The 10,501-nt window shown below is 37.7% G+C and overlaps 1 long non-coding RNA gene across 1 annotated transcript; it reads left to right on the plus strand.

Moving 5' to 3' along the window:
• The first annotated feature begins 1,088 nt into the window (after positions 1–1,088).
• LOC120364024 (uncharacterized) lies at positions 1,089–10,175 on the plus strand. The gene is made up of 3 exons (XR_005579392.2): positions 1,089–1,188; positions 4,201–4,240; positions 9,926–10,175. It is a non-coding gene; the product is annotated as an uncharacterized LOC120364024 (long non-coding RNA).
• Positions 10,176–10,501: the final 326 nt, after the last annotated feature.

Here is a 10,501-nt window from a genome sequence, read left to right on the forward strand (position 1 = left end):
TGATATATTTGTCCATTTCAGAGGTTATGTTAAGAATCAATATTCTCTTCATTGTGTTAAGAGTAATAATAAGTAAATAGGCAAAGGATTTGATATTTATTTCAAAATTTAAATGAGCTCTTATTTAAGCACCTTGAGCAATAGCTGAGATTTATAATCCATATCTGAGATTTAAGTCACTGAAAAGCCTAATGATAAATGAAACTAAATGAGAGGTGTGGCTAAATTAGATGTATCTGTACATGTGCACATAATTACACAGAATATGTATGTATAATTTGCCTTTAACAGTATTTCCGTCTATACCTGGAATTCCCACGTGTCTTCAAATAAGGACAGCTTTGTGATGTCGTGCCTTTAATGGGGCCCTGTTACCATGGGGACATCAGAGCTCTTTCTCAGAATAGCATTTAGTTCTGACAATCGAAGAAGCTGGAGAATTTCAACTAAGCCAACATACTTAGTATCTTCCAGCACCTACAAATTTGAAAGTTATCCAGTTCTGAAATATTGCCATTTGACCTGACAAGATATTGACTTCTGGCCATGTTTCAAAGAAGTGCACATATATAAATAAATACCTATTCAATACTTTATCTTCCAATTGCCTATAACATGGAAATATATATTGCTAGGTCCTCTTTATTCAACAGCAACTGAGTAGAACCAATTAATTCATTCACTGGTGCATTTGTTCAGCATATGTATTTTGAGTGCCTTGAAACTATCTCCAGTGCCCACCATAGCCCATAGCATCTAGGCTATATGTGTGTGTGTGTGTGTGTGTGTGTGTGTGTGTGTGTGTACATACATATGAATATATATAGCTCTCTCTATATATGTGTGTGTATATATATATACATATATATATATATATAAACTTCATACCTTCAATGACCTTGAAGTACAGCAAATACTTATCATGTGTTAAAAGATGGAAACACAAAGATATATTATGAAGAGAAGTAGGAGTTGGAGGACCAGTTGGGTACAGAGACGAGATTATGAAAGATCAAGTGAGTGCCTCTAGAAAAACTTCAAGAGCAAAAAGAAGACGGGCCTCCTAAGCCAAAGCAATTAAATTCCTCTCCCTCTGACCACACCAAAGAGCATTTAACATGCGTGAAGGTCTCAGGTTAAGAGTATGTTAAACAGTTGACAGTTATGTGGCCTCTGGCGTTCCACGAGGTGGGGCACAACTTACAAATCATACCATAAGCAACCAGAGAACCAAGGCCACAGCCAACAGAAAAGCAAACAAGAGGGCAAAGATAATGGTTTGCTGGAGACAAAGATGGGAGGAATTTCCTAATTGTTCCCAGTATGCAGTACTTATCACAGAGATGAATAAGCTGCCAAAAGACCAACACCTCTCAATGTCTTCAAACCCATCTAGGTTTCACTGCCCAGTGGAATGAAGTAAAATGAACTTAGCAGACTAAGGTTACCTTAGAATTATCAGTGCCCACTTAATGATTTTTATGTAGCATTTTCTATAACTAAATTTCCTCGTATAGTTTAAGCACTTACCAGAGTACTTATCCTATATATTGGACATTTCCTAGAACTGCTGAAACAAGAGAAAGCAAGTTGGGATTATGTTGAGGAGGAGGAGGAATCATAAAATATTTCTTCTTTGCCCGACATTCAAAGCCCTGGTGATTTTAGCAAGGTAAAATGGTTCAAAATATCCCAGTAGAGCTCTGGCCCTGTGATGCAAACAGGCAAATTGTAAAAAGTTTAGATTGTTAGTCTACTTAGAAGAAAATTTAACTGCATATCTCATTTGACTGTGCTTTGCCTGAAGGTCAATACAGTATAAAGATTAAGACCTTGGTTTCTGAAAATAAAAACTCTGGCTCTAATAATGGTTCTTCCCAAATTAGTAGATTAATAGCTGAGTAAGCTTGATCTTGATCTTTAATATCCCTAAGCCTCAGTTTCTCCATCTGAAAATTGGGCTAATAAAAATAGCTTATTCATATTGAGTGTCTTCTCTATGCCTTGTACTATCATACTAAACATTAACTCATTTAATCGTCTACATACCCGATGAAAAAGATACTTATTATTACTTTCATTTTGCAGATGAAAATCTCATGTGAATAGAGAGATTGAGAACTTTCCCAGGTCACATGAGTAGGAAGTGGTAGGGCTAGGATGGGAGGTCAAGCAGCTGGGTTCTATAGCCTGTACTGCTAGTCACTATACTGAATTACTAAAATAATACCAATTTCCATTAAGAAGCTAAGTTGAGCTAATTATATGTATTTGTCTACTTGGACTGCCATTACAGAACACCACAGACTGAGTGACTTAAACAACAAAAACATACTCTCAGTCAAAAGTCTAAGACCAAAGTGTCATCAATGTTGGTTTCTAGTGGGGCCTCTTGTCCTGGCTTACAGAGGACCTCTTTCTTGCAGTGTCCTTATGTGGCTCTTCTTCTCTGCTCCTGCATGGGGAGAGAGAGAGAGAGAGAGAGAGAGAGAGATCTCAGGAGTCTCTTTCTCTCTTATTAGGACACCAGTCTTATCAGATTAGACATCAGTCAATTTTTTTTTTTTTTTGAGATGGAGTCTTGCTCTGTGGCCCAGGATGGAGTACAGTGGCACAATCTCGGCTCACTGCAACTTCTGTCTCCTTGGTTCAAGTGATTCTCCTGCCTCAGCCTCCCTAGTAGCTGGGATTACAGCCACGTACTACCATGCCAGGCTAATGTTTGTATTGCTGGTAGAGGTTTTGCCATGTTGGTCAGGCTGGTCTTGAACTCCTGATGTCAGGTGATCCACCTGCTTCAGCCTCCCAAACTTCTGGGATTATAAGAGTGAGCCACTACACCTGGCCCCTGATTCAATCTTAATTACCTGCCTAAAGTCCCTGTCTCCAAAAATAGTCACAATGGAGGTTAGGGCTTCAACATATATATTTTACTGGGAAAATAATTCAGTCCATAATTCTATGTAAAGAATTTAGCATAGTAATTGGTACACATAATAATTATTCACATAATGTTCAGTATGCTATGACAAAATACCATAAACTGAGTGGCTTATAAACAACACAAATCTCTCACAGTCATGGAGGCTGGGAAGTCCAAGATCAAAGTACCAGCAGATCAAAGTGTCCGGTGAGACCTATTCTCTGGATCATGAATGGTGCCCTCTTGCTGTGTCGTCACATGGTGAAAGGAACTAGTTAGCTCTCTGAAATCTCTTTATAAGAGTACCAATTCCATTCATCAGCATTCCACTCTAATGACCTAACTGGCTCCCAAAGGCTCCACCTATTAATTTCACCACATTCATGATGAGGTTTTAACATATGAATTTGGAGGGGACACAAACCTTACCATATAGTAACCACTTAACGAATATTACCTATTGGTATCTTACGGACTTATTTGGCAAACTGTAGAAATTGTCAAGTTTAGTGGAAACATGAACATCAGAAATTGGAAATTTTAAGTTTGTTAATGCCATTTGAACAAATCAATTAATTTCTGTCCATCTCCTTTCCTTAAGCTGTGAATTATGATATACTCATTATCAAACATTAGTATAACCACGTTTATGATTATATTCTTACAAAAATAATAGAATCTTAAAAATATAGCTGCTTTTGTAGGAACTGGGTATTTTTTTTTCTATTAGTAAATTTTTTTTAATTTTTTTTATTTTTTTATTTTTTTTAATTGCATTTTAGGTTTTGGGGTACATGTGATGAACAAGCAAGATTGTTGCATAGGTACACACATGGCAGTGTGGTTTGCTGCCTTCCGTCCCCTCACCTGTATCTGTCATTTCTCCCCATGCTATCTCTGCCCACCTCCCCACCCCCCCGCCCCTCCCCCATTTCCCCCCAACGGACCCCAGTGTGTAGTGCTCCCCTCCCTGTGTCCATGTGTTTTCATTGAGGAACTGGGTATTTTTGTCACAACTACTTACATTTTGGAGGCTCTAGTCATTCCTGATCATCAGGCCTGCGTTTATCTAAAATTCTGGATCACGGAAATTTTAGGCCCTCTTCTTTTATTGGGCTGTCTGAAGTTTGGCCAGGTTACGTATCTATATCCCAGCACTTCCCTCTGCTATTCTTCACTTTCAGTGGAGAGCGCTTTATAAATCTACCTCTTGTGAAGCTTCTTAAATGGCTGCAAGCTCATAATCTGTATAAGTCTGATTGCTGCTGTCTTTTCAGAGAGGACATCACTGCCCATCATATAATGCTTTAATTTGAGGTAAGTGGAATCAAAGAGATCTGCTAAGGTTCTATTCTTAATGTAGTTTATTTCTTTTAATCTCCTTTTTATCCCATCTGTTTTATGACTGACCACACTAACTCTGGTCCCAATTAAAAACTGGTAATTTTAGGTTTTCAGAAAAGAAGGATAACTCTCTATTTATAATGATGAATGTATCAGACAGACCTGCTGTAACTTAGGTTTTCCCTCTCTCTGGCCTTTCTGTGCTGAAAGTTTTGTCCCGCCTAAGATTGACTTTCTAATGAATTATGTGTAAATGTCAGCTCCCTCTCAACATTGGACACTCATGATATCTTCCTTCATATAAAGATGAACAATATCCATATTTTTTTATTTAAGAGAAGGGATTTTCCAGATAACTTGACAAGGTCACCTCAAGTATCTTTTAAGTCTTTTTTTCTGGTAAAAAAGCTAGTCAAAATATTCGAACCATTTTTTACTTTATAGTCATATCTATTTCTCCTCCTCAATATATCTAACATCAAGGACTTCAAAGTATTATGAGAAGCAATATGATGAAGTTGTGAAAATATTTTTGTCAAGTGTTTTTAGAAAGTTGAAGAGTTTTTTTTTTTTTTTTGAGACGGAGTTTCGCTCTTGTTACCCAGGCTGGAGTGCAATGGCGCGATCTCGGCTCACCGCAACCTCCGCTTCTGGGTTCAGGCAATTCTCCTGCCTCAGCCTCCTGAGTAGCTGGGATTACAGGCACGTGCCACCATGCCCAGCTAATTTTTTGTATCTTTAGTAGAGACGGGGTTTCACCATGTTGACCAGCATGGTCTCGATCTCTCGACCTCGTGATCCACCCGCCTCGGCCTCCCAAAGTGCTGGGATTACAGGCTTGAGCCACCGCGCCCGGCCTGAAAGTTGAAGAGTTTTTAACTTCTGTTGTGAGGTAAACATGATATTACACTACCTGAACATGGGAAAGTGAGTTAGGTAACTTTGAAGAGTGTTGTTCTATCTTAGATGACCACAGAGAGCATCCATGTGAGGAGATGAATAAACAAGGCTGAAATCCAGTCAGAACTTTGCTCACTAACCTGTGTACCCTGGCTCAGGGTTGTGTCCACATAGAAGAAAAGCTCTTGTTTTGATTCACACAAAGGTACCATAAGGGATAAGGAGACTCTGCACCAACCCTACATGTCCATGGATTTAGATTTTGTTCACTCCATTTTTTAATTGGTAATAACAAGTATTCTATTATACAGCCATTTAATGAGCATCATTATATGCCATGGTCAACGTCCCCTATTCTTTCTGAAATATGTGATATCATTAGCGCTATTGAGGAAGTCTGATTCCAGGGCATCATTCCAAAGTAAATACAGAATGATGATCTTTGTACCTATGGCTTAAGGGAGTAAGAACAGTTGACAGCATTGAATTTTGTCGACTCACCAAAAGCATTTTTTTATCTGCAGACCAAGAAAGATTTCCAGATCTGAACCTTGCTGTATCATGGTATCATGTGTATTTACGATATATTTTTATTTCTTCCAGCTAAATTTCTTTTCCAAATGTGATCATCTTAAAGCAGGTACTAGGTGAAGAGTCAGAACACCTGAATTCAAGCATTGGCTTTACAACGTCTCACTTTTTGACCTTGAATGCAAGTCATTTGAGTTCTCAGGGTATTGCTTCCCTCTGAACAGCATGAATAGTGAAGAAAATCTAGCCTCTGACTCCACAGGGATGTTGTGAAAATAAATGAGATGTAGGTCTGGAGAGTCACTTTAAGCTCTTAGGAATGAAAGAGCTTAAAGAGATATAAGGTTTCCGTAGTTATTCTTTATTTTTTCAGCCTCGCAAGTGAGAAAGTTTCCACCTTGGTAAGTTTTGAAGAATACTGCCTCACTGACAAGCCCCCACAGATCTGTGGCTTTGCCTCGTCTTCATTCATAAAGTCTATTATAATTCTGACTATTGACTCAGTGAAATTTTTAAAAATCTGCCATATCCTTGGACAACAAAGAAGAGTGGTCACACTCTAGGTGGGGCAAATTATCTGCCAGCAGTTGGACATCATACTATACAGGATCCCACACTGGGTATTAAAAAAAAAATCTAACAAGACAAAGAAAGTGCTCCATTGCAGAAAAAAGGAAGTTGGTAGGATAGAATTCCCACTCAGAATGTTGATCTGATACAGTCTAGAAATCCGTGGGAAATAAACTTCCAGCACTTTCTTTAGAAGAACTAAACTACATTTTGCCAATGTCAGAGATACACTCTTCTAATGCCAAGGTAGTTGTGAAAGAGAATCACAAATAACCAGCTAAAACTCCTGATCTTCTCTCTGCTCCCAGATGAAGAGTCTCTGACAGGTGATACAGATTAAGTACTGCATAACCTGTCACCTTATCTTCCTTCAGAGGGCAGCATAATCCATGGAGCTCACATGAACTCTTTAGCGGCTTTGATTTCATTCTGACATTTAGGAGAATAGTTGACAGTCATAGATTAAAGGAAAACACTATAGTGAAGAGATATTTACAATAGGTAGCTCTGACTAAAGATGTGTTTTGGCAAGAATTAGCTGGAAAGACACATTGGCATGCTGGCATGGATTTCTAAGCTAGTGGATCAAACTAACATCTTTGCCTTGATCTCATTAGGGCCCAGGTTGACTTACAGGCTTTGATTGTCTTCATTCATTCATTCCATAAATATTCATTGAGCACTGTAATAGAAATTGCTGGTAGTATCCCCAAATCTATTCTTACCTCCTGTATTAGTCAGAGGTCTCCAGAGAAGGAGAGAACTAATAGGCTATAGATAGATAGATATAAATATATGAGAGGGGATTTATTAGGGGAATTGGCTCATGTGATTATGGAGGCTAAGAAGTCCCATGACAAGCCATCCACAAGCTGCAAACCCTGGGATGCTGATGGCGTGGCTCAGTCCAAGTCTAAAAGCCTCAGAACCAGGAAAGCCAATGATGTCTTTTTCAGTCCAAGACCAAAGGTCTGAGAATCCTGAAGGGAACCTCTTGTTAAGTACTAGAGTCCAAAGTCTAGGGAACCTAGAATTATCCTCCAAGAACAGGAGAGGAAGAAGTTATCCCAGCCCCAGCAGCTAAATCAACATATTCACTTTTCTCTCTGTTTTTGTTTTCTCCCAGCCCCCAGTAGACTGGATGGTGCATGTCCACATTGACAGCAGATCTTTTCCACCTAATCCTTCAGACTCATATCTAATCTCTTCTGATAACACCCTCATGGACACACCCAAAAATCATGCTTTATCAAGTTGCTAGGTATTCCTTAATTCAGTCAAGTTGACACCTAAAACGGACCATCACACTTCCTTCCTGAGCTGATAGCTGTTCAACTAAAATGTTCATTTTCCAGTTGATCTTACAGGTGTGTAACGTAAGTGTGCACTAATGGAAACTGAGTGGAAAGAGTAGGGGCAATTTCAGCACCGCTTACCTTAAAGAAAATCCTTGACCTGGACTTCTGCTCACTCTTGCCTGCTTACTGAAAGTGGCAAAGTCAGGCTTACCCACCAGCCACAAACTATTATGTGAGAGGAAAATAAACATCTGAGTTTTAGAGTCTCTTCATTACATCAGCATAGCCTGCACCTTTACAAATAGGTGTGCCTTCTTGATACTAGATTGCATGCAACATGATGAAAATTCTGCTTAGCAAAACACACATGGTGCATCGTCCCATGGAAAGTATAATCTAATTTGTATTATAGTCTTCTGTCTGAGAACAAAACCTGTGAGATAAGTGTGAACATACTTATCAATCAAAATAAAAAAAGACAGGGAGCAAGAGTAAAAGAGTAAGAACTGGATTTCAGTGCCATGCAGGTACAAATTCAAGCTCTTGCAATAAATATCTTTTAGTAACCATGTCTTTAGGGAAATCATTTAACTTTTGTAAACCTCATTTGTATTCTTGTGAATTGGAGATAACAGAAATAATAATATGTGCCTAATAAGGCTGTGATGATGATCTAAAGAATTAGGCATGTAGATAGCTTAACCTGGGGCTTGAGTTTACCAAGTTTAATTATCAGAGTTCAATTTTTTTCATTGCTTTTGTAAATTCCAATGGGGGGGGTTAAAGAAAAGATAGAAACATCATGATCTTATTCAAGCCATATTATATGAGGCAGGAGTCATCATTCTCATTTTGTAGGTAAGAAAACTGAATCTTAGAGAGACCATTATTTAGTAAGTGGTTGAGCCAGAATTTATTTTCAGGTGTCTGATTCCAAAGCCCGTACTACTACACCAGATGCATGACAATCAGACCCAGAAATCACTTAAATATTAGTCCAATGAGGTTAATTCTTCAAGGTTACATCACAATTATTAGTTTCTTTCCACTGCCTACCATACAAGTATAACCCTTCTAAAAGTAAAGTTTCCAAGTCTGGACCCCAGTACATAAGTTAGTACCCTCTTCCATGTTCCTATGGCACTTTGCATCTCTGTTAGCATGTAGTCACTATCTTCTAACTCTTTTTACTCATCTGACATCCTCCACTGGAATGTGAGCATCTGAAATTTGGATTCCTTAAATATCTCTGTCTCAGGACTTAGCATGATGCCTGGTATATACTAGGCACTCTATGAATAACTTATAAAGAATTGCCATATGAATAAATGAATAGACATTAAAAACTGGAGTGTGAGTAACCTACCTATTAAGGTGGTTATTTGTTTTATGCAAAGGAAATGGAGATATTCAGTTTTGAAAATAAACGATTGGCAATAAAACATTTAATAAAATTTATCAAACATAAGAAATTAGTACATAGTAGCCCCTTGATGGAAATAAATGTTTTCCAAAAGTCATATGCTGATTGCTTTGACCTCAAAGACAAAATGAAATGTTACACATTATCTGTAAGCATTCATTTAGCAAAAGCATTTTTAACCTCAATGGAAACTGAAATACTGTAAAATTGTTAGAACAATTGTAGCAAACAATATACTTGAAATGGCAAAGAGAAACACACAACAAAAATCAAGATTCTGTTCTTCAGTGAGAACAGATTTAATTAGAGAAAAATAAGGAAGTAAACGCTGACTTTCAAAGACTTGAAGGCATTTACTGTGCATTTTCACTGGGTTTAGAAGTTCAAGGCACTGGTTCTTTATTCTCCCTAATTCCACATCAAAGCTTCCAGCTTTCACTCTCTTTACTATAGAGATATTGCAAGCAATGTTCTATATAGAATTGTCTGGATTCACTCGTTTTTTTCTCATAAGTGGAACAAAGAGAGGGAGACAAATATTTCTAAGATAACTGAAAAAGAATTAGAAACAAAAATAAATCTGTGATTTGTCTAAAGAAAAGTTAAAGGGGAAGTAAGTAAACTGGCCAGAAATATAGTGCCTAGTGTGAAGTTTACTGACCTACGATGAGGAAATGTTAAAGAAATACAGAGATGAGCAAAAGCTTCATATACTTTTTTTAAGTATTGAAATAGGTAGCAGGAAAGACAATGACTTACAGTATTCTTCCATGCTGGCCAACGAATAATATCATCAGCCCAAGGACTTTAGTTTGTTATTGAGAACAATCAGGAGGAGCAGATACTTTGTTACAGGGGAGGATAGGAGATGTGATAGAGAATTTTTCATTTACATAAATAGGTTAATTACAACTTGATTTATTTTTAAATTCTGAGAAACTCAACTGATGTCTGTGGAGAAGAGAACACAAAGGAACAATGTAATATAGAACTCTTTAACATGATATATATATACAAAGACTATTGAGGCAGAGAAATCAATAGGAAAATTCAAAACTAAGGGAGAAAGCATTTTGAACCATTCATCTAAGAATTTGGTCAGTATTAAAAAGCCAATAATTCCAGAAAAATCCTCCAAGTTATGTTCATAGGCTTAGCAAAATAAAAATAAGGTTTACTAGCTAAATGAGTGACAGAGGAGAATTTTTTCTGCGTTTTGGAAAATGTTCAGATTCTCCCATATTTCTCCACACCCCTCATGAGCATCACTGTAAAAACTGCCATCAGGACAAAAGACAGCAGCTCTGTTTCACGTAGGTATCAGTGACCAAACCACTGCTCAAGGAAATAAGAGAGGACAGAAACACGTGGAAAAACATTCCATGTTCATAAATAGAAAAATCAATATCATGAAAATGGCCATACTGCCCTAAGTAATTTGTAGATTTAATGCTATCCCTACCAAGCTACCATGCTATCCCTATCAAGCTACCATTGACTTTCTTCACAGAA

This window comes from Saimiri boliviensis, chromosome 2 (assembly GCF_048565385.1).
Source record: "Saimiri boliviensis isolate mSaiBol1 chromosome 2, mSaiBol1.pri, whole genome shotgun sequence".
Classification (NCBI taxonomy): domain Eukaryota; kingdom Metazoa; phylum Chordata; class Mammalia; order Primates; family Cebidae; genus Saimiri; species Saimiri boliviensis.